This window comes from Adiantum capillus-veneris, chromosome 17, assembly GCF_014529385.1.
Source record: "Adiantum capillus-veneris isolate H3 chromosome 17, ASM1452938v2, whole genome shotgun sequence".
In the NCBI taxonomy this organism is placed as follows: Eukaryota; Viridiplantae; Streptophyta; class Polypodiopsida; order Polypodiales; family Pteridaceae; genus Adiantum; species Adiantum capillus-veneris.
The window spans coordinates 100,604,126-100,629,076 of record NC_140947.1 but is presented as its reverse complement, the minus strand read 5'-3'; the positions used below and the strand labels follow the sequence as shown (position 1 = coordinate 100,629,076).

Sequence of the window (24,951 nt, the reverse complement as noted above, 5' to 3'; positions counted from 1 at the left end):
AAACAAGTGTTTTCTGTCTTGTGTTGTTGAGAACAATGAAATTAAGATGGAAATTGAATAGAAGGCTAGAAGTGGAGCTAAGAATAAGCAATTAAGGAAAAAGAATTTATACTGGAATTGGAATAGGACATGCAATGAGAATATAGTTATGACTGGAAGAGTTACTAAGACCGATTATGCGTAAGAGTGTACATCTAGGAATCAAGCAAAGTCATTGATAATACTCGGTGACATAAAGCTAGAGTAAGTAGAAGAGATTGGAAGTGAGGCTGAGACTATACTTATGACAAGGTAAGCATGATTGTTTGCTTTTTGTATCACACATCAAATAAGGAATATAAGGCTTGTAAAGAATCTCAACATTAACTTGGGTACCCCTACTTATAGATGTCCGCTAATATAGATATCTTAGGCAAGAATCTCTTCACACTCTCCGCAACGCCTAAAGCACTGTGGCCGTTGGAACCCTTTATAGGCATATCATGCAATAAACGAGTCCGAACGACAATAGCAACTTCTTGTTTGATGTTGTAGGCCTTGAAGATGTAATCATAGGTACAATCTTTGCCTTATGGCAAAAGATGATTGGAGGAATATCAACTTGAGGGTGAAATCAAAGAGAGTCCCTAAACACAAATCTCAAAAGTAGGATCTTTTATGTATACAAGTCAAGGCTTTTTAGTCTTTTTGGCATGTTAACACATGCTTTAGAGAACAAGGAGAAAGGCGTACAAATTTTTGAATCCAAGTTTTTAGTTTGTAAATGGGCCCCTTGCCTTGATAATAGCGTGAGGTGAATTGCTTCTTTAGATGAATTGAGATAGCACTCCAAAATTTCATATGCACTTGAGGAATCAAGAAATGTTGCCATACTCCTATTTGTCTAAGTCCTCGATACTCAAGTCCATATGGGATACAGCTCACTTTTGGCTCTAAAATCCAACCCCTATCCTTGATTTGCCAATTACAAGAGAAGTACTTTAAACTTTGATACGCGTCTAGCTGCCAGAAAACAGTATGAAGTGTCAACACCCATCTCATTCACACACTAGTAGTTCTAGCATGTAATTTTCAGACATGAACCAAAATACCTGGCAACAAGTATGACTCGAGGGTCAATGCCTCCACTTCTTTGCATGACCATCCATCATTTGTGGTTCCAAAAATCCCCGAAACTACAAAACTCTAACGCTCTCTCTCTCTCTCTCACACACACACACACACACACACATACGCACACACGCATGCACAAAGAATCTTCTATAAAGCCAACATCTCAAGCAAGCGCAGGTAGGCATGGGGTGGATGGAGGTTGTGTGGCACTTTGCATCAGGGGAATTCAATTTTCAAACGAGCTGGCTCACATTCTGCAAGATCAATATACAAAACATCCTAACCACATTCTGCTCAGATACGCGTCTAGGTGGTTTGACTCCAAATTTCATGCAATACACAATGAATACCATGGCTACTTCTTGGTTCTCATATACATTTTTATCAACTCCAACAGGTGGGAAATTCTCTTCGTACTGTGTCGTCAGCATAGCAAGAGGAATATAATCTCTGTCTAAACTAGGTGAAGGTACAATAATTTCATCAAGAGCCTTATCAGTCTCTAGAGAAACACGCGATGAGCTGCCCCAGGGGAGGAGCCCTCTGAAGCTGAGGTATCTAAAGATACTAAAAGATCAGAGGCAGAACTTCAAACATCCTTAAGAGCTTCCATTTGAGAAGAAGATACTGTGCTTTGATATTGTTTTGCTATGTGCAGATGTCACCAAGGTGTTAAAAGGCAGAGACGTCCCTTGCTCGCAACCAAGGGAGGTTAACACACACCTCTTTACATCAACCATACGACAATCACAACCCATTGTAGGAGACTCCCACCTACAAAATGCTAGTGAAGCATAACTTTGCGTGCCCCATTGTCGCATGCCCTTCGAGGGGGTGGGGGGCTTGTGGTCAGGCTGAGGGTGGATGAGGCCGGTGATACTAGGGCAGATGAAGCACCACTATGGTAGGCTGTGGGGGTGATTGCCATGGATTTTGACAAAGAATCCGATTAGGAACGGGAAGCTGTCCCGCCTACAGTTTTACAGGAAGAACATAACAGCAACAGAGGTTCGAATAACAATAGATCGATTGACGAGGAGTTGGACGACCAACTCGAAGAAACTCTCATTGAGGATCCACAGATTGCACATCTCAGACAGAAACTGCAAGTAAGCAGTTGTGCAAAGCGCCTTATGAAGTATTCTAAGGACCATCCAAAATATGCTGAAGTTCTGAAGGAACAATCGATACCAAAATTTTACGGGGTGGCAAAAGGTCACTAACCCTCCTCTCAAGTCCACAACGAAAGTTAAAGAAAGGCCGAAATCTGACAAGAAGACCTTTCTTTCGAGAGCAGAGAAAATTGATCGAGACGTGGAGCGGAAGATCAATGAAATTCGAAATACATGAAACAATCTCACCAGGGACGAAAGTCCGAGTCTTTGCCCGGCTATCTCTACCACCAATCTACCTTCGATGAATTGGCAAGAGGAGTCGTCTAAACAAAAACACCCCCAACGTGTTTCAATCCTCCTCCTCCTCCTCCTCCTCCTCCTTCCAATTCCAGTGAGGAAGACCGACGATGGTCAAAGAAATGAAAGTGTTAGACGAGAAGATCCCAAATTGCGCCATTCAATTACTAAAACTACTTTTCTACAAACTCTAACGATCATTCTTACACCTTTGGAACTACTTTTAGCAAAAAGAGGAATCATTAGATTCGAGAACCGAAGTATGGTAATTTTGAGCGTGAAGTTTGGGCAAGGATGGTGGCCAAAGCGTGAAGTTTGAAACTTTTTCGGGCCACATAAATACCCATCAAGCCTTATATCACTCTCTCTCTCTCTCTCTCTCTCTCTCTCTCTCTCTCTCTCTCTCTCTATAAATTTGAGTACAAATTATAGTAGAAACTTGGAGATGCTAGAAATAGCCTACCTTGCAAGATGTACAGGGCAGCAAAAAACCAAAGGTGGATATGGAGGAATCCACCAGATGCAACTCCTCAAGGTGGGGTATGAGAAGAGTGTAGGATGAACCTCCAACGTCGGAAATTTGTGATGTCCTCGACCTCGTCGATAGGAGGTGACTCTGCTACGGTTACCAAGACGGGAATCCGTTTCTTGACAGGAAACTCTAGCTCAGGTTCAGGTTGGGTATTAGCCCTGGAACCTGGACGAGGCTCCAGCTCTGGGATAGGCTCAGGAGTAGGGTCCATCTCCAGCAAGAGCTCCTTGGGAACCAAGGTGTGTCCCTAGTGGCCTTGAAACTCCAATCGCTAGCTGATTGATTAAACTGTACACATACCCTCCTTTATATAGGAGATGAAAAGACACATGTGAAGAGGCATGTCTGTTGACGAAGAGACGTGACTCTAGACTAAGTGTTACATACTTTGACCAATAGCTGTGACCAGTTGTTGTACAGATGTAGCCATTCGATGTAAGGGTGCAACCATTTGATGAAGAGCCGTAGCCCTTGGACTAAGAGGCACACCCTTTCGAGGATTGGGGTCTCCATTCTCGTCCATCTTTGCGTGTCCATCAGGATTAAGTGCAAAAATGTAACATATGGATGAAGTAGACGTCACAATAGTGCCATAAAAGGGGTTAGGATTAAAAATCCTAACCCTACCAACTTGCAGATCAATGATGAGGAGCCTAAAATAATCAAAGACCAAGTAAAAGCCAAATTGCATGGATAATGATGACGTGGCAACAAAGTACGGACTAGCCCGCAAGTCAGTACTGTACGGACAGCCCCATAGGTGGCAGCTTCTGGACCAGATGCTTTGAGATCAGTAGCTTTCCATGTGGCATGCTTTTGGATGGGCCAAGAGCCTTTAAATACGTTGTCTCTCCCTCTCTCTCTCTCTCTCTCTCGCAGCCGTTTTTTGACCTAGTAGACAACAGTTCACTCTTTTGACCATAACTTGCTCATCCGAACTCCGATTTAGGTGATCTATAGCCTCAATCGAAGAGCACGAAGCCCTCTACGCATTGATGAAAAGACAGAATTTTTCTGTGTAATGGAAGGCTTTGCTGTAACAGCATCTCAGAACTGAAAAAACTGTCAAAACTTTGCGTTTTTGTTGCCGACTTGAAGGCAATGTCAGACAAAACTCGCAAGGGTGGAAAAGCCACACTCGCCATGGAGAATGATGCAAAATCTCCAAGGAATTTGGATGCTAATCCAACCACATCGTCTACAACAACGGAAGCAATGATCATGGCTTACTTGATCTCGTTACAAGAAACCGTCAACAAGCAAGGTGAACTTGATGCATCTTGAGAATGAAGTTCAAGAATGTAAACGCTCTCTTGTTGACATGAATGTAGTGAAAGAGCGCTTGAGCAAAGTTGAGAGTGATCATGTATTGAAAGAGGAAACGATAGATACAATACGACATGATGTATGTGAGATGAGAAATGCATCCAAATCATGGGCTGATATATGTAAGGATAATGTGGTTTCTACATCTCCTATCACGCAAGCCGTTATCCAAGCAAAGAATGTAGAGAATGTGGACACTCAAGAATTGCAAGAACGACAAAAACGCTCAAAGAACATCGTCATTCGTGGAATCAAGGAGGAAAGCATGGAAACACCCCAATCTCTTGCGGTTGCTATTGAAGAGTTTTTTGCTACACACTTTGGTATGTCAGGAATCATGGCTTATGGTGCACATCAAGTTGGAAAACAAGGAGTCCCTCGCTCGGGAGAAAGACCTATTGTATGTACCATGGCTGATGAGGCAAAGAGAAAGATCATCCTTGACAATGGTTGGATCTACCTCAAAGGAACGGGTTGTAATGTATATGAGGATCGCACTCTTATGCAACAAAATGTACGTCGCAAAGCATACGAGGAAAGAAGCAAGAAGGTTAAGGTATCATCTCAAGAAGAAAAGGCACTTGAGGAGGATGCAAGTCCACCCAACAAATAGGGACACATGATCTATGAGACCAACTCACGCTTGCGAATAAGCTTTTGGAATTGTAACGGGTATCCATGGAATGCGGGAATTGGCATTGATGAGCTTACCAATGACTCTGATGTGATACTTCTTGTCGAAACATGGGAGCATGATGCGCAACGAATTCTTGGATTTGACAAATACGATGTGCATTCTTTGATGTGGGCCAAAAATGCAAAGCAACGAAGAGGCCAAGGATGCGTAGCATGTATGACCAAAAAGGGTTTGAAAGATGTTTCCATTGTCAAAGAAGATAAGTATAAACGCTACTTATGGCTGAAAATCAGCCCACCAAATGGTCAAGTCATGTTTGTGGCCGGCTGCTACATTCCTCACTATGACTCCAACTTTTATGCTCGCTTGAATATGGATAGAGATCAGCCCTTTGTGGAAGACATTGCTCATTACAAGGATCAAGGTGAAGTCATTGTTTTTGGAGACATGAATGCTCGCACAAATATGTTACAACACGACACACAACAAGTCGACATGCCGCATGTATCAAGAAGAGTGGATGACTCATACATGTATAATCGAAGTTCTAATGATGCAAAAGAAGTGGATCACTATGGAAAGTCACTTCTACATATGTGCAATAGTACCGGAATGCTCATTGCAAATGTTGTATCTCTATGGCAAGGCACCAATGACTTTACATGTAGAAAGCACAATGGTGCTAACGTGATTGACTATATGTTGTTCTCAGAAGCCACTCTAAAATGCATACAAAGCTTTACACTTGGTGAATGGAATCCGGAATCGGATCATAGGATGTTATGTATTGACCTCAAGTGTGGTAAACGGCCCGAGCATGTAGCCTCCAATTATGATGTGAATCATTTGTACCTACGTCTAGACTTCAAACGAGCACTTATATATGCTGATATGGTGGACCAAATGTTAAGCATGATAGAGCATCAAGGGAGCCCAACATTAGAATGCAAGTGGAAAGTTTTCAAAGAAGTAATTTTCTCTTGTGCGAAGGAATGCTTTTCGGCGAAACACATGTCTTGCAAAAGGTCTAAGAAGGGTAGCACCAAGAAGAAATGGTTTGACATGGAATGTAGTCAAGCCCGAAAACACTTGCTAAGATTGGATGCAATCAAAGACAAGGAAGTTTACTTGGAATGTTCACACACATACAAAGCACTTGTTCAAAAGAAGAGGAGAAGGTGGGAAGTCGAAAAACAACTTCTTTTAGCACAAGAGAAAGCACATGCATGTGGCAAGTTTTGGCAAAATCTAAAAGGCAAGCGCGTTGAAAGCTTTGGTGACTTGACTCTTGAGGATATGTATATGCATTGTAAGAACCTCTATGAGCAACCCAATGTTGATAAGATGTTTCGATTACCCAAAGGTTTTTTGACAATCCGGGGTAAGGCTAAGGTGGGGGACAAAGTCGCATTCACATGGTTGTGGACCAAGCTATTTTTGGCCAGGACTGAAGAGAAGTCGAAGGAATCCTCGAGGAGCTTTTCCAACTCCTCCGTGATGTGTTCGTAGTGATCCAAAGCTCCACAAACCCTCCCTTGTCACACGGCCTATTTGCTCCTACAAAGGCTATATTTTTGAAAAAGCCTCCATATGGCTTCACTTTGTACTTTTCCCTATCCTCCTCACGTATAAGCAAAACCTTAAAAACTCTCTCACCCTCATCCAAGACCTTAACAATCTCCCCCTCCCACCCAATACCCTCCTTTTCACTTTTGATGTTGAGGCTCTATATCCCAGTATCCCTATCAACCAAGGACTCTTAGCCCTCAAAGCCTCCATAGCTACCCATTTCGACCCCCCCTAAAACTCGCTTTATCCTCTCTCTGGCGGCTCTCATCTTATCGCACCACTACATTACCTTCAAAGGAAAGTTTTGGAAGCAAGTTAAGGGCACGGCTATGGGTTCCAATTTTGCCGTAGTGTATGCATGCCTTTTTCTTTGCCATTTAGAAGCCTCTTCCTCTCTTTTGCACAATCCCAACCTTCTTTACTTCAAACGCTATGTAGACGATGCCTTTGGTTTATGGGTTGGCTCTTTGACTTCCCTCACCTCTCTTTTGAAAGATTATGGGAAACCACTTCAAGAACACATTAAAATCTCAAGCCACATTTCTCCCTACCACGCCACTATCCTCGAAATAGAATTTTATAAAGGTACCAATTTTGCCTCCTCATGCCTGTTGGAATCCCATTGCCACCAAAAACCCCTAAACGCCTATAACTACATCCCTTGGATCTCTTGGCACCCTATGCATCAAAAAGTGTCCTTCATCATCAATGAACTCAAAAGATATATCATTAGGGAAAGCTCCTCGGATGGCTACCTCATTATCCGCAGCCTCTTCTACAAACGCCTTAGGACAAAAGGCTACCCACAAGGGTTTTTGCATAATGTGTTCAACAAAGTCACTTATCAGATCCGTACTTCCCTCTTGGAACCATCACTCCGACTTAAGAAAACACCTCCCATGACCTTCAAGCTACCTTTCACGCCTTCCACAAGAAGGCTATTACCCTCTCACTGTATCAGTAACCCCATTGCTCGGGCTTGCCAGTGCAACCCCACACTCTCACACCTACCTAGACCCACCATTTGTTGGACTTCGGGGCCCAGCATCCATAAACTCCTTGTACATGCCTTGCACCACCCCGATGAACACCCTAACCCTTGATGTAGCAGCCCTCTATGATGGTCTTGCTCATAGTGGGAAGTAGTGGTTGGTACCTACCTTCCACGCTATCACTTAACTTCTTCCCTCCTATTTTTTCCTTTCTCCATCAAATCCTCACAAATTGCTTTCCCCACCCTAATATAGCTCTCTATACTCCCCACATTTTTGGCATACCCTCTTTAACTCATATCCAATGATCCCCTGTCTTTCTCTCGTTTTTGCAAAGCCTCGCTTACCAAATGCATCGTTTGCTTGCTCGCTTAAATTCTCCCCCCTACATTGGTTGGCATCAAATCATACCCCCCCCCCCCCCCCCCCTCTTTAATTTTTGGCATCTAATCACACCCTCACCATTCTCTGCAAGAAATTAAAGTCTTTGGGTACAACTTGTCTACCTCTTACCATTAAAGCAAGTACCACCCCTTCTACCTTACTCATTCCCTATGTACTTGAGTACATTGCCATTAACTTCCCTTTTTTTTCCCCCCAAAAAGACATCCCACCTCAAATTGCCCCTCTATAAAGCCTTCCTCACCCCCTCCATATGTATCTAAACCCACACCACTGATGAGCTCATTATGAGCGAAACGCGTTTGGTGTCCCACCCCCTTGTTCCCTAATCACCCCTTAATGACCTCGTTAACCATTCTACTTTATGGTACTTCAACGTCTCATCGTTTTTTATCCTTTTATATTTGGAGTCGTCTCGCACGCTTGCTTACCGTTTTTTGATCGCAAAAAGAGGCCCTTTATCCTTCAATTTCCATCGGAGGAGGCACGCACCCTTTTCATCCGCAAGAGGGTCATCCTACGAGGTCTCACAGGGCCATGCATCTACCTTGATGATGACCTCACAAGGATGCAAGTAGAACATAGAAGAGCATGGATGCCTCGAGTACAATAAGCACGCAAACAGGGAAAACGGGCTTCCTATCGTGATGGTCGAGTCATCATTGATGGCAAGGCTGTAGCATAGGGACTCTTGGCCTATGAGACACTGTATGAGGAGATACATATGGCAGTTTGGAACTGCAATGGCTCTCTATGGACACACCCAGGGAGACTGGAGGAAGTGATGCATGACCAAGACCTCGTTCTGCTCACAGAGACACATGAGAGTCCAAAGAGAGGCCTACCCCGAGTATAGGACTATCAATGGGAGTCTATACACAGGAAATGCACACGGCACAACACCTCTCAAGGATCTGGTGGAGTGGCAATCCTCTATCACCGCTCACTCCATAGGAGGATACAGATAGTAGCCCGTGGTCCAGAGGCACGATACATGTGGGTACGGATTGAGCTATCTGAGGAGCTCACCCTCTACATTGCCATTTGCTACTTTGCACCCAGCCGCTCCAGATTCGCACAAACACAAGGAGAGACAGAGGACACTTATACACATGGAGGGGAGGAGGAGGATGATACACACTCACCATATGCATGTCTCAGGGAGGAGATCATGGAGTACTCCAGAATAGGGAAAGTCTTCCTCATGGGGGACTTCAACGCCACGACACAGAGTAGACAGTGTGACATTTATGACTTTGACGACCCAGAGCTTCTCTCCAACATGGAGAACACAAAGGCAGAGAGGATCTCCAGAGATACCACCACACCCACACCATATGGGAGGCACCTACTCCGCCTAGGATCACAGCACCGTCTCGTTATTTATAACGGAATGGCGCAATGGCCATCATCCGGAGGCCTGACATGCATACCACTATCATTATCCGGCGGGGGTAGTACAATGGATTACATCATTGGCTTCAAAGAGGCAGCCCACTTGCTCGCATCCTTCACCATCCCACCATTACCTATCGGGGCTGATCACACATATCTTGCTCTCTCTTTCACTGGCTCACCCATCTCACACACACCACCTACATCCACACCACACACTACTATACATTTCACACATGAGCTAGCCAGAGTTTACTCATCACATGTATATGAGGGGATATACACTCTCAACCCGAACACACCACTATCCACACTCACCAGTCAGCTCTCCGCAGTTTTACACACTTCAGCCTAAAGCTTCCTCCCACACACTACCCACAGTGGCCGACCCCCACCCTCTGGGACGATGCCCCAGAACCGATGGTATGACGAGGAGTGCAGAGATCTATAAAGACAGCTACGTGCTCGACGAGCCTTGGAGGAGATCACCAAGAGAGAGGTCAGGCGACAGATGAAGGCCATCACACGCGGTAAACGGCGAGCCTTCGAGGAGGCACAGGAGCTTGAGCTTTACCACCTTCTCATGAGCACAGATTGCACCACAGCATGGAGGATTCTCAAGGAGCCACGCCCCATGTAACAAACTTGGACACTCCAAGTCAAGAATCAACCGCGACAGCACCAAATAACCACTTCAAAACAATTCACAGATCACAATAGATTTGCACTGGCCCAGCGGAGTTCCGTGCCTAGAGATATTGGCCCCAAAGACTGGCGCCCCTTTCGGTATTTCTTTTTGTATTAATCAATCATCAAAGTACAAGAGAGCGGTTAGGGTTTCACTCTCAGACTCTGCGTCCAGATGCTCTGAGAAGTGAGGCCCTCACCACTAATTTAAAGGTTACAAGGGATGCCCAAAAGCAGAGCCCCAAAAGCTTTTAAAATCAAAAGCATCAGTTCTCTCTCTCTCTTAGAGAGTCTTTTCTATTTTTTTTATAAAAAAAAAAAAGCAAAAGCAAAATTCGCGTCGCTCATCATTTTCCAAAAAAAAAATAAAAAATAAAAAAAATTAATAATCCGCCTCCGCGATTTCCGCAATTTAGGGTTTTTGACAAAAATTAGGGTTTGCAGGAATTTTAGGGTTTCTGGCTGAAATTAGGGTTTCTGCTGTCCGCCACGTCATCACTTTGTGACATACCCCCCTCTTGAAAGCATTGTAATCGACCGCGATTACGCCTGCAAAACCGACAAAAGCCATAAACCGTCTTAGCAGACACTGACTGTTAGTACCTACGTACTAGGAACGCACATCTAGCACATGCACAAAATCGACAGTCACATCACACGACATCACAGGACGTCACCAGACATCACAGGACATCACATGACATTCAACATTCATTCGGATCTTAGACCATGATTTATCGGCAATGTAGCTAGCAATCACATCTAGGTCCAATCGAGACCTCATCGATGTCCGATTGACTAACCCCTATTGCAACCATGTCTATTCGAGATCAATCAGACCAAAATGCTGCAGTCATTTCGGCTATCAGTTCCGGCACTCACAAGAAGTCAAGAACAAATCAGTATCATAATCAGGAATTCCATTTCATAAAATCATCGAGCAGAATACTGTCAGCTCTCAGTATCCCTGAAGCTCAAAGAGATATCAGTGACTTTAGTATGAAAATCGAGGCATCTGTTGACAAAGGAGTGGAGTGACTCCCCTCTTGTGCATCCCACTGCACCAGATCTCCAGCCAAGCTGAATTCTGGGTTCCGTTTGGAGTAGACTATGCTAAGCCAAAACATCGAGGTAAAGTTTCACAATCCGAGGAGTATCTGCTAGGTCCTCCTCCTCCATCCACTTCGCATCAAATGCAGGAAAGTTCTTGAACTAAACCAAGAACCGCCTTCGGACTTTACCTTTCTTCGTATCGTTATGTGCCAAAATCTGTTTAGGAACAAGGATCTCCTCGTTTTCTTCCACTTCGGGTTGCTCATCAGGCTCCCCATCATCAGGCACATCACCCTTAACAGGTTTCAAGAGACTCACATGCAATGCATTGTGAATCCTCCAAGTATCTGGTAGTTTCAATCGGAAGGAGACATCATTTATCTTGTCACTAATCTGGAAAGGTCCGTACTATCACATACTAAGCTTTGGAAAAAGCCTCTCCTTTCCCTTTTTCTTTCTTAGGCGTGCCTTCTCAAAAGTAAGAGCACCCAATCATCCTCCTTCAGTTTCCAGTCGCGACGATGGCGATCCGCTGCCTTTTTCTGTCGTTCTTGAGACTCCTGCAAAGTCTCGCGAACCTTGGCAAAAGCCGTATCCAAATCTCGCGAATATTCATCTGCTTCAAATTTCTAATCTTTCGTGCTCAGGAAGGATGGAACCTTCACAGCAGTTTCAACAATCTCTCATGGCGTCTTCCCCGTCGAAGAGTGTATCGTGTTATTGTAGGCAAATTCCACCAAAGGTAAGTTCTTTTCCCATTGAGTCTTCTGATTCGAGATACAAGACATCAATAAATCTAAAATCACTGAATTGGCAATCTCAGATTGCCCGTCAGTCTGCAAGTGGAACGATGACGAGAACTGCAACCGCGTGCCAATGTTCTCCCAAATTGCCTTCCAAAACAAACTCATAAATCTGGGGTCTCTGTCGGAGACAATCGTCTCAGGTGTGCCACGTAATCGGAAAATCATCGTGATCATTCTGTATTCTCGGGAGATTAAAAAAAATGAAATCCATTTCAATATTTTCCCAGGGGTGGGTGGGTATGGGTAAAGGCTGTAACAATCCCTGTGCCTTATGCCTGTCAAACTTGACCTTCTGGCATACCAAGCAACTGGGCACAAACTCTTCCACATCCTTCTTTAGTCTCCGCCAAAAGAAATCTCTCTCTACCCCTTTCATGGTGGTAGCAATGCCGCGGTGACCCGTAAAAGGTGGGCAGTGGCAATTAGTCATAACCTTTTCCCTCAACGGCTATGTAACTCACAACATAGTCTTTTTCATCAAGTAGCCTTCCCGAAGGGTGTATCCAGCTACTGTCTCCCCATCCCGTATCCGTGTGAAAATATCTGCAAAACCTGTATCTGTGGCATACTGATCGACCATATCCTCGAAGCTCCTATGATGTATCGCGGAAATAGCCAGAACCAACGGTTTCCGAGACAAAGCATCTGCCACCACATTCTTTTGTCCCTGCACATGGACAATCTTGAAGTGGAACTGTGACAAGATGTTCACCCACCGCATCTGCTTTTCCAAAACCTGCTTCTGTGACAAGAAGTAGCGCAAACTCTGATGGTCTCTAAAGACGGTAAAATCCGCTCCGAGTAGGTAATGCCGCCACTGAGTAAGAGCATGGATAACCGCCAATAGCTCTTTCTCAGAAATCTGTGCTGTCATCTCCGACCTAGAGAACAAACGGCTCTCGTAAGCTATGACATGGCCTTCTTGCATCAAGACCGCACCCAGACTACGACCACAAGCCTCACAAAATACTTCAAATGACTTCTGCAAGTCCGGCAAAGTCAAAATAGGTCCCGTAGTCAATTTCTCTTTCAACGTCTGAAAGGCAGTCACCTCTATGGGTCCCCACGAAAAAGGTACTCCTTTCTGTGTCAAGATATGCAAAGGGGAAGCAACCTCTGCAAACTTTCGTATGAACCGCCTGTAGTACGAACATAGTCCTTAGAAGCTTCTAGCTTCATGGACATTCCTCAAGTCGGGCCAATCACGGATAGTCTCTATCTTGGCCGGATCCATTTGCACTCCTGCTGCTGACACAATGTGTCCCAAAAAGTGTATCTCTGGTAGGAAAAATTCACTTTTCTTTGCATTAATCACTAACTTGTGATCTCGTAATGCCTGAAAGACTTGAAGCAGATGATCTCTGTGTTCTGCCTCATTCTTGGAGAAAACAATGATGTCGTCAAAGAAAGTGCCAAAAAATAGCCTGTACTCTCGAAAAATCCTGTCCATCATCCGGTTAAATGTCGCACGAGCATTGGTTAAGCCAAAAGGCATCACCAAAAACTCAAATAACCCAAAAGTCGTCCGAAAAGTTGTCTTGTAGACATCTCCTGCGCTATCCTGATCTGATGATATCCACTCTTCAAGTCAAGCCTGCTAAACCACGAGGATCCCTGTAACCTGTCGAGTATATCATCGATCCTAGGAATTGGAAATCTGTTCTTGATGGTGATTTCGTTGAGAGTGCTATAATCGATGCACATTCTCCAAGATCCGTCTTTCTTCAAAACCAACAACACTGGAGAGCAATACGGTGAAGTACTAGGCTGGACAAGACCCTTTTCCAAGAGGTCTTTCATTGAGTTCATAATCTTTTCATTTTGTACTCGGCTCACACGATAAGGTGGCCGATTCGGTGGCGTGCTTCCAGATATCAGATCAATGGTATGATCTTCAGGCCCTTTCAAAAGCAATCGGCATGAGCGTGGAGAAAAAAAATCTTGGCGTTCTTTTCTTCAGGTCAAAACATATTCAACCTTTATCCATCGTTCAGTTCTCCCAAAAGAATGAGTAAGAAAACTGAAGTTCATCAAGTACAATCTCTAAACCCTTCATTTATCAAAGTCACTTTCTCGGCCCGGTAGTCAACCACGACGTAGTTCTTGTGGTACCAAGGGATCCCGAGTAGAACGTCACTCACGTGCCCTGAACACCCCTGTCATTGCAAACGAAGTTTGCCAATGCTCGGTGTAATGGCAACATCCCATCCGGGTACCAGTCGACGAACTACCTCCGCCTGTGGCATCAGTCTGTCGGGCGTAGTTCCAAATCGAGCCGCCAATTCCAAGTGAAAAGAAGTTGGCCTTGGCTCCTTCAAAAGAGCTTCCTGATCCTTCACTTTGCCCCAAAAAAAAAGCGGCAAAGTTTGTACTTTCATTCATTTGATTCGGTGCAAGTCCCACGCCATGTGGTACCAGTTCTACTTTTCTATCTGCCTTTTCTGCCACATTCCTCAGCTGCTCTCGAACTCTCAGACCTGTCGTCGTCTTTATCATTCTGTTCTTTCTGTGCCTTATCAGGGCACTTCGCGGAAATATGTCCATGTTCCCCGCATCCAAAGCACTTCCCCTCTCTGATGAAGCGAGCTCTCTCCTCAGGAGTAAGCTTGGGTCGTGCATCCTTTTTTTTCTCTGGGTTGCTCTTTTTCATTCTACTTTCATTCCCAGAAGTCTGTTCGGCTCGTTGTGTCATGGCCTCATCTGTGGGGTAGGTCAGACTGCCAGAGTGAATGGCAAAGCCCCGCTTCGCATGACTCATCAACTCCTGAATAGAAGCTGACTTCTGTTCCAAGCAATGATCTCGGATCTCTGTAGGTAGACCCAAGGTAAACCGCTCAATCTGTTCTCTGAATGAGATCTTCTTGAATGAAGAGGCGGGTAGAAAAGAGCTCCAGAATCTTTCACAATAAGAATTCACTGTATCGCTCTTGGTCATCCGGAGATGGTTCCAAGCAGCTCGTATATCTCGCTCAAACTCTTGAGTCAACCAAGAAGAAATAAAAAGCCTCTTGAATTTCAGCCATGTAACTGGCACAGTCTTGCTTAATAGAAGCGTGGACCACCAAGTACGAGCATTCCCCTTAGAGTAAGAGGCAGCTCTCCGAATCTTGGAGTGCTCTGAATAGCGTCCTCCCGCGAAAGCGATGTCAAACTGTTGTATAAAAGACAAAGCCTTCGAAGCATCTGAGTATCCTGAAAAGTATCAAACTTGATTGAGTGGCCACCTTCCTTAAACTCTCGGACTTTCTTGCTTTTATCTTCGAGAAAGTCATACTGGTTGGCTTTGTAAAAATTCTTCTTGTTCGCATAAAACTTTCCGTCATCGGAATCTGAGCTGTCTGTAGACGAGTCCTCAGTAGAACTGTCAGTCTCTGGGCGAGATGTAGCCTTCTTTGCCTTTTTCTTGCCCATTCCGAAGCTTTGTGTCTTGCTTCGCTTTTTGCTTTTTTCTGTCTTCTTCGCTCTAATCCGAGGAGCTAGAAGAACTGTCAGAAGAAGAAGAAGAAGAATTGGGTACTCCTTCAAATCGAACACGCTTCTTCCGTTTCTTTGCTTTGTCGAATGTCGACTGACGACCCAAATATCCCGGGAAGTCAGTACCTTTGTTCTGCTTTTTGCCGTGCTTTTTGCCTTTCTTTTGCACGTCGAAAAGATGAGCAATCCGTGCATCAACCACGTTCTCCAGTTCCTTCTCCGTATATTTTCTTGGAGGCAGAAGGTTTCTTGAGAGCGGGTTTCGAGAGTGGTGTTGTGGTTCTCTGCCACTCCATCTGTACCTCTTCCAAAGAGGTCTGGTTCATATATTTTGCCATCTTCGGATCCTTGGCAAAATTGAGCATCATCTTTGTTGCATCGCCGATCAACTGGTGACGCTCTATCTCTCGCTGCTCCGCCTAAGTAGGCCAAGGCGGGCCATACTCTCTGCCTGAATCTTCGTTGTGATCCCAGCCCGCATCTCCAGATGCAGAGGGAGTCGACTGATCATTGCCTGAAGCCATAGGTGCCGCGGAAAAAAAATTCGGGGATCGGATTTCCCGTAGAAGAGAAATCGGCCGTGCTCTGATACCACTGTAACAAACTTGGACACTCCAAGTCAAGAATCAACCGCGACAGCACCAAATAACCACTTCAAAACAATTCACAGATCACAATAGATTTGCACTGGCCCAGCGGAGTTCCGTGCCTAGAGATATTGGCCCCAAAGACTCGCGCCCCTTTCGGTATTTCTTTTTGTATTAATCAATCATCAAAGTACAAGAGAGCGGTTAGGGTTTCACTCGCAGACTCTGCGTCCAGATGCTCTGAGAAGTGAGGCCCTCACCACTAATTTAAAGGTTACAAGGGATGCCCAAAAGCAGAGCCCCAAAAGCTTTTAAAATCAAAAGCATCAGTTCTCTCTCTCTCTTAGAGAGTCTTTTCTCTTTTTTTTAAAAAAAAAAAAAGCAAAAGTAAAATTCGCGTCGCTCATCATTTTCCAAAAAAAAAAAAAAAACATAATCCGCCTCCGTGATTTCCGGAATTTAGGGTTTTTGGCAAAAATTAGGGTTTGCAGGAATTTTAGGGTTTCTGGCAGAAATTAGGGTTTTTGTTGTCCGCCACGTCATCACTTTGTGACACCCCACCACCCCCCTGGAGGACCCTCATATTTGGCATGACTATGCCGAGCTCTTATACCAGATACGTGGGCCTCCACTAATACCAGAGCCATCTGATCCTTGACCTTCTTCACAGCTAGTATGGTGAAGAGGGCTATTCGGCGGCTACAGCATGGCTGCTCAGCAAATCATACCGGAATACAGAGTGAGCACCTAATCTATGCAGCAGACACTCTCTCCCCCCTGCTAGTACATCTCTTCAACCGCGCATTGGTTGAGGGACTACCAGAGGAGTGGACTATGCACACCGTTGTGCCTATCCACAAGTCTGGTGAAACCCTGGATCCAAGGAACTACAAGACTATCATGATTGGTCACACATTCACCAAATTGTATGGGGCAGTGCTTGAGGAAGAGCTTAGCACATAGGCAGAGACATCAGGGCTACGCGCACCCAGGACATGCAGGCTTTAAACGCACCTTCTCGACTATCGACCACATCTTCGTGCTTCGCTGTGTGATAGACGGAGAGAAAGCACAAAAGAGGAGACTCTATTGCTGCTTTGTGGATTTCCGCAAGGCCTTTGACACTATCCTTAGAGAGAGACTCTTTCAACGCCTCCAGGAGTTACAGATACCATCTGAGATGATATGGGCCATTCATTCTTTGTATGCATGCGATGCCCAAAGTAGACTATCGGATCCCATTGCTAGCACCATTTGTGTGAAGCAAGGATTCCCTCTCTCCCGACTCTATTTGGTCTCTACATCAACGAGATATCAAACTATATCCTACGAGCAGGCAAAGTGGGATCAAACTTAGCAGGTATGCCAATCCATATCTTGCTCTATGTTGATGATATCATTCTAGTTTCAGAGACATAGGAGGCACTACAGAGCCACCTACGAGCCTTGGATGATTTCTCCACACATAGAGGACTCACATTGAACCTTGGCAAGACCAAGTTCATGATTTTCCATACCTCCAAGACAATTCGGAGTAGAGGAGTGCTCCGCGCAGGCGGACAGGTCGAGGTGGTTGATCCATATGTATACTTGGGGGTGACTTTTACTGGCACCACTAGCAGATTTTCCATGGCCCAGGTCACCAGAGACCGGCTTACACGAGGATATGTAGCACTAGCCACCTTAGGGTGAAGATGCCATCAAGCCCACTTCTAGGAGCCCCGCACCAAGGGGCGGCTTTTTGACACTCTAGTCACACCTGCCATGGTGTATGCTGCTGCAGTATGGGCACCAGGGCTATCAGCATCTCTATGGACACAGATAGAGTACCCACAGATCTCTCGTTGGCTCCACAACAAACCCTCAATACCACATGACATTATCAAGGCAAAGCTAGCCGCACTATACCGATGCTAGTAGAGACCCTCTTTCAGACAATTTGCTTCATCCAGCGTATGCGAGAGCTCCCACCAGACACACGCACCCGTAGAGCTTTCGAGGCATCGATACAACTGCATCAGGAGGGAGACTCGAGAGCATGGTACTCAGGTCGTAGAGTGGTTTACATCCCATGGCTTGGACATCACGGACTTGCCTCCTTTCCAGTATGATCCCGATTCTCCCCACACACGCCTCTCACACCAAGAGAGGAATAGAGTTTGCAGACAAGATCTTTGGCAGCTATACATTCGGGAGACATGGATCACACCAAAGAAAGCCTCTTCCCACGAAAAGGCAGTACTACACAGACCACTTCCTGACCATTCTAGCAAATGGTTTCATCCAGAGACTGAGATACATGGATGTCTACATGCCATAGAGAGCACGGGTCGCCATTGGACAGCTCAGAGTATTATCACACCAACGAGAGATTGAGGCAAGGAGATTTACACATGTCCCTAGAGCAGAGAGGACATGCAGACTTTGTACAGTAGAGATTGAGAGCGAGGAGCATTATGTATGTAGATGTAGAGCATATGAGGAGATCACAGGCGAATACCCGACCTTGTTCGCAGATCAGCCCACTGTACATCAGATTTTTGAGCCCAGAGACCAACGACAATTTGAACGCTTCGTCCTAGAGCACGACAGCACCGGACTCCCTCCTCTAGGCATCATCAGTTGTGAGAGACGAGTGCCATACACAGCTCACAGACTTCTTCCAAAGGGCCAGAGTACCACCCATGATCATTCAGCGAGGAGTGACTCTGCAGCAAGCTGAGGAGGTCCGAGCTAGCAAACGCCCACGAACCCATGGAGGTAGGGCACCTCAACTACACCAGAGAGAGATTCACAAGATCTAGGAGCACTACTACAAATCTCTGGAGGAGAGACGCATCCGGGCTTTTGCAGATCCACTTACGCGGATTTTTCACACCCTACCCGCCCATGCATTATGTCTTACACCCTTATTATGGGACTGGATGGAGCTAGAGATATGATAGCATTTTTTTTCTCATGATTGTATTTACCCCAGTATATTGGATTGCATCTTTTCCCCAGTTTTGGAGCTCCACCCCCCACCCTTGTATCACTTCCCTCCTCCACATGGGAGACCTCGAGTACGACTATGTACCAATGCGGACATTGACGATACTCTTCAACGACCAATGCAGTACATCCTCGGACATTGTACTTCATTTCATTTTGTACCCAGACATAGTATTAGATCCACCAAGATTGTATCAGTTTGGTCTAATAGGTCATTTTGGCCTTTTGAAAACATTTAATATAACATCTCATTTCATTTCTCTCTCATATAGCTATATTCCTATGTACCATGAATCCCCACAGCAACGTTAGGCCTGTCACCACAAAACAATACAAATTGACGTATATAAGAAAAAAACTCTCCTCTAAGGTGGATAAAACAAGTGTAGTGACTGTTGTCACACAACACTGCCTGCGTGAAGCCTCGAAATGCAGAACTCCGCCCCCAAGACCTAAGAAAGTCAAAGCATTTCTCCTTTGCCGTCAAAGAACGAACAAAGCACAAGGAGGTGGAAGGCTCTATTGAGTGCTTTGGCTTACTGGGTGGTGCTACAGATACTTTTCAGACGCTAGGTCGGGGAAGAGAAGTGCACGATCTAAGAAGACCACCACGTTTTAAAATGACACAAAATAGCAATAAGCAGGCAGATAAAAGTAAAAGGAACCTGATTTGCAGTTAACCAAACTGAGATGGTAAACCAGGACAGCAGACCCCTGCCTACAAGCGAGCAGGTGGCCAACTCACAACCATGGGATGTACATGCTATGACAGGAGAGATTAAACTCGTAGCAAGGAGCCAGGGCACTGGGAAGGTGTTATCTATTAATATGGGTGTAAAGTAGACAAAACCAATTTTCCAACTATATAGCTGAATTTTTGAAAAAAAAAAAATACAAGCACCTGAGTTCCATCAGCTGTCCATCGAGCTCCATAGCCTTCCTTTACTCGGATCTCAAACACAAATAAATTTGGAGGCATATGGTGAATATTTAGCCAGCAAGCATGTTGTATAAGATAAGAGATGCTATTTAATGCAAGTTCATTTTTCTTCTCATCTGTGAAAAGGATTAAACAGAACACAATCAATACTGTTTCAACAAATCTAAAACACGCTTCGTTTTCCAGGCATCTTACTTTCTTACATCAATCCACACATTTTCAGCCAATGATGTATAAAAATAAATCTCGCCACAACAGTTCACTTGGCACAACTCTAACACAGCCTCCATTGGGTTACATCAACGTCCTTAATGCACAACTCATCTTTTCTCCTACTCTTGGCCCTTGTGTTCCATCTGATGGCACTTTCAAGAGGTCCACATGATTCTAAGTTGCAGTATTAGAGGCTCATACTTTCCATCTTGAAATCCTTTCATCATTGCTTTACTCAGGTAATGAACTTCTATCAGCTTGCCTTCTCAAACCCTTGTTGCCATTGTGTTCATATATTGAGTTGCTGAGGCAGAGACAAACCCCAAAGTTACTATCTCTGTCTTGCTCATTAAAACTCTTCAGTCAGTACCCTTCTCCAATGATAACATGTCGAATCCCACACAAAATATCCAATCACTAAACAGATTTTCATCAAAAATGTTTTTTGTTAATTTTTCCCTCCATTAAATAATACGTTCTGAAAGCCTTGTAACGCCCATCTCTTGTGCATGTTTTCATCACACATTCATAAAGAAATGGTACTTTCAAGAACGACAAAGATCCAAATCAATTGCATTATCAAGAGTGAGACATAGATTTGAGTCAAAACCACGTTCTCATAATGATAGTGAAATATCCATAAACAAGCAGACAGACAGAACTGATTTGATAACTTGGCAACTGTGACAACATAGCTTGTCCTTAAAGATTGCATTCACCAGTTTCTTCCCCGTGCTTCATGCCAATAAAGTAAAATTCCAAATCCTTACAAGTACTTCCCAGCAGACTAGACTATTACTGGGCATAACTCCTCATTTGCTCCCCTTACTTTTCATTTTATCTCTCCTCTTTTGTTGGAGATGATATAGTGATATGCTTAACTCTTGAAAGTACGCTTACTGGTCATAATTAGTAGAGATGAAAGATGAATGATAAATCAAGAACATAAAGAAGTAGAAAAGGAAAGAGAAGTAAATAATTGGAGCAAATGAGAAATAAATATAGAATTACTTTATTGACGTGAAAGGCCCTTCCTTGCGTTTTGGCTTGGCTCTTGCCTAGCTCAGCGTAGGGATCATCAATACCTCCGTATCCAAGTACCTTCAGTACCAAGCACCAAAGTACCCGTAGTATCAAATCCTTAGCCTCGCATTATCAAGCACCTCCCTTGACCTTTGAGACAATTATGTACAACGGCATCCGATTGCATGAATGAAATAAAAGAGCGTGCATAAGTGTATAGTACATGCAACATCTTTATAGCTGAGTCCAAGGTCACATTCATTCTAACCCTAGCATAATATACATGTACAAGTATGCTCAACTATGTGAAGATACTAACCCCATCCCATCGAAACACTAGGGCTCAAGATGAAGTGCATAGATGGAGAGAGCGCCCTCTTAAGAGTGCTGAAAATGGAATCCGGTAGTAAAGCTCCTCTCTGTGCACTTTATATCTTGCACTAATCACCTCTTAGTTCCTCGTAGTCCAACGCCAAAGACATCTAGGTCCTAACAGTGTGGCCTCCAACATGCTCTAGCAACCACTGTCCCTTTCACTGTACACCCTATGGTGGCTAGTACCTATTACCTCTCTATCCATACTTTGCACAATAGTGGACAGTGTTGGGCATTCTTGGGAAAGGGTTATGATTCATCTTTATTTTGTATGTTTGATTTAATGAGACGGCACCACGTGCCAACAGAAAAGACCAGACTAAACAAACTTTAGACGCTTCAAAACAACCGAACTAAAAAAGAAGACTTCCCACGAGACACGGAGTGGCGTAGTTCCACCCCAGAGAGCACTGACCCCAAACTGTGGCACCCCTTTCAGTATTTTTTTATATTGCTTCGTGATGTACAATTGTGGTGACACTGCTCTGCATCTCCCGTAGGAAGGATGCCAAAGAGTGAACCCTCACCCTCGGTTCATATTAAAAGGCCCTTGGCCATCCAAAAGAAGTTTACATGAAAAGATTCCAATCCCAAAACCTAGCGCAAAAAGCAGTTTACATGAAAAGCTTCAAGTCCCAAAACCTCTCTCTCTCTCTCTCTCTCTCTCTCTCTCTCTCTCTCTCTCTCTCTCACATCGCGCGCAGGTGGCTGATGTCGTTCTCCTCCTAGCAGCGCACACTGGTGTAGAGTCACTGTAGGCAGCGCGTGCGGTTTGGGGAGGGAGCAGTACAGCAGGACGTCCACGCAGGCAACCCCATGGCGAGGAGCTGCTGCGGCCCCATCGCGAGGACTCTCTCTCTCTCTCTCTCTCTCTCTCTCTCTCTCTCTCTCTCTCTCTCTCTCAGTGAGGTAGTGAGGCAGCGGGCTCACGCAGGAGACGCGGTACTCGCAGACACTGGGCGCATGCAGTCCGTGACTCCCTACGCGTAGAAGGTCCTCGGCACCCCTCCTTACCTACGCGTAGAAGGTCTTCCATTTTCTACGTTAAAGTTTAAAGGTTTTCTAAGCCTTGAAATAAACTTTTAAAGTTTAAAGGCTTTTAAGCTTTAAAATAAACTTTTAAAGTTTGCCTTATTCTCAGTCCCTTACCTTAGTACCCTACCCCACATTTGCGGGGCGGGTTCGATGGATCTGCTTACCGAAGGGGAAGGGCCAGGTGTAGATAGCTACACCACCCCAAAAAAAACAACAGCCACATTTAAGCGGAGAAATAGAGATACTGTACTATCACCAGGATCATTACGAGTGGGGAAAACGTCCAAGGTACATGATGAACTAATGATGGAGAAGGTCCAGATGATGCTCAAATTAGAGCTAAACTACATGAGAGATGACATCGGGAAGGAAATGCACGCGAGCGCGGAGAGCTACAGGAACTCCATGTATGGAGACATGATGAGAGAACTAAGGGGAGAGACCCGGGGGATGCAAAATGAGGAGATTCAGATCTTGAAAACAGAACTACGAAACCTAATCAAGGCCGAAGTAAATGTAACAGAATGCGTTATGCAAAAGAAACTCGATGAGGCAGTAGCAAGTTTCAAGCATGGAGAACAAATATGGAAAAGCACATGAGGGAAAAAGATGCAATAATCGAGGAGCTAAAAGGAGAACTTGCGGCCTGCAAATCTGCAACTAAGGAGAAGGGAGACGACCAACCTTCGGTGCTCAAGGAGCTTGGGGACATGAAGGATCAAATGAAAGCTCTACGGGAAGAAGATGAACAGAAATCGAAAACGGCATCCTCATGGGCGGAACGTCTTTTTAAGACACAAGAAAAGGTTGATGAAGCAGAGAAATGGATTGAGGATGCGAAGAAAGAGAAGGCCTAGATGCTCGAGACCACACCTACTTCTACCATTATTACTGTGACAATTGAGGAAGAGCAGAAAAGGAAGAATCGGGCTCTACATGTGCGGGTAACAGGACTCAAAGACAAAGAGAATGTAGATGAAGAAGTGAAGGAACTGCTACAACGCATGGGCATCACAGAGCCTACTCACACAAGTGCATGGAGAGTGGGCAAGAAAGGAATCGATAAGAAGGGAAACGTAAAGGATAGGGCACTTATTCTCCGCTTCCCGAATATAGAAATAAGGAAAGTATTCCTAAAGAAGAGGTCAACTCTTAAGAAAACCGGTATCTTCCTGGGAGATGATCTTACATTGGCACAAGTGGCACACATGCAAGAGTTGATGCCAGAGATCAGAGCAGCAAGAGAAAAGGGAAAAATCGCCTTTTATAGAGGAGGGAAAGTAGTGGTTTTGGAAAAGCGCTCAGCATGACGGTGCGAGACCTATGGGGCGACGCTACAGATAGCGGCGTGGAATTGTAATGGATCATATAGGCTAGATGTAGGTGCCTTTGAAGACAACTTTAGGGACAGAGACATAGTTTTCTACTCAGAGACACACCAGATACCGGGACAGCGTATGCCACATGTGAAGGGTTATTTATGGGAAACAGCTAGTCGACCAGACAAGAGATCTCTACAGGGTAGCTGCCGGGGTTTAGGAGGAGTAGCAATCTTATTTAAAGAGGAGCTGAAGCCACTACTACAGATTATCAGGAAATATAAGCAAGCAAGGTATATGTGGGTGAGAATGAGAGCCGAGACAGGTAGATTTCTATTTATCGCTATATGCTACTTCCCTCCAAGTACCTCAGTCTACTCCTCACCTAAAGGACAGTCCCCTTTCTCCATATTGAATAATGACATATGTGAGTTCTCTAGAGATGGAGACATCGTTCTCTTAGGAGACTTTAATGCCAGAACGGCCAACTCTCAAGCATTATTCTATGATACTTCTGAAGAAATGCTCAGAGAAGTGGATTTATCACGGAGGGGGCTTACTAGAAACTCACAGGATAAAGAACACACTGAATATGGGAGACATCTCATGGAGATGGCAACCATACATGGTTTGGCCATAATGGTCTAGAGAATTTCCCGTTGTCTGGGGGATTCACATGCTTCGCACATAGGCATGGGGCCAGTACAGTGGACTATGTCATGACTTCACCAAGCTTTATTTCTAGTATCAAGGACTTTAAGGTGGGACCCAAACCGGTTGGGATTGCAGTGGATCATGCTCTCTTGACCTTATCAATCTCCTTCCAATACAATGCCTCTCAAGTAGAAAGGAAGAAGACACACACAAGATATACTTTCACGCCAGAAACTGATTCAGTCTATGTGGAAAAGATCTATAATAGGATGTGGGCAGCCGAGCCAGTATATACTGTAGAGGAGATTAATTCTCAGTTAATAGAGATACTACATGGAGCAGCAAAAGAGGCATACCCACATACTCAACCTGTTCAGAAGAGAGGAGCTGGGAACATGCCTCAAAACAGCTGGTAT

General features: G+C 44.7%; 1 long non-coding RNA gene across 1 annotated transcript; it reads right to left on the bottom strand.

Annotated features, from left to right (window-relative positions):
- Window positions 1-802: 802 nt before the first annotated feature.
- On the bottom strand, window positions 803-20,500 carry LOC147437781 (uncharacterized). Its single transcript, XR_015184725.1, has 3 exons — window positions 19,878-20,500; window positions 1,092-1,175; window positions 803-1,002 (listed from the first exon to the last, which is right to left on the bottom strand). It is a non-coding gene; the product is annotated as an uncharacterized LOC147437781 (long non-coding RNA).
- Between the last annotated feature and the right edge of the window lie 4,451 nt (window positions 20,501-24,951).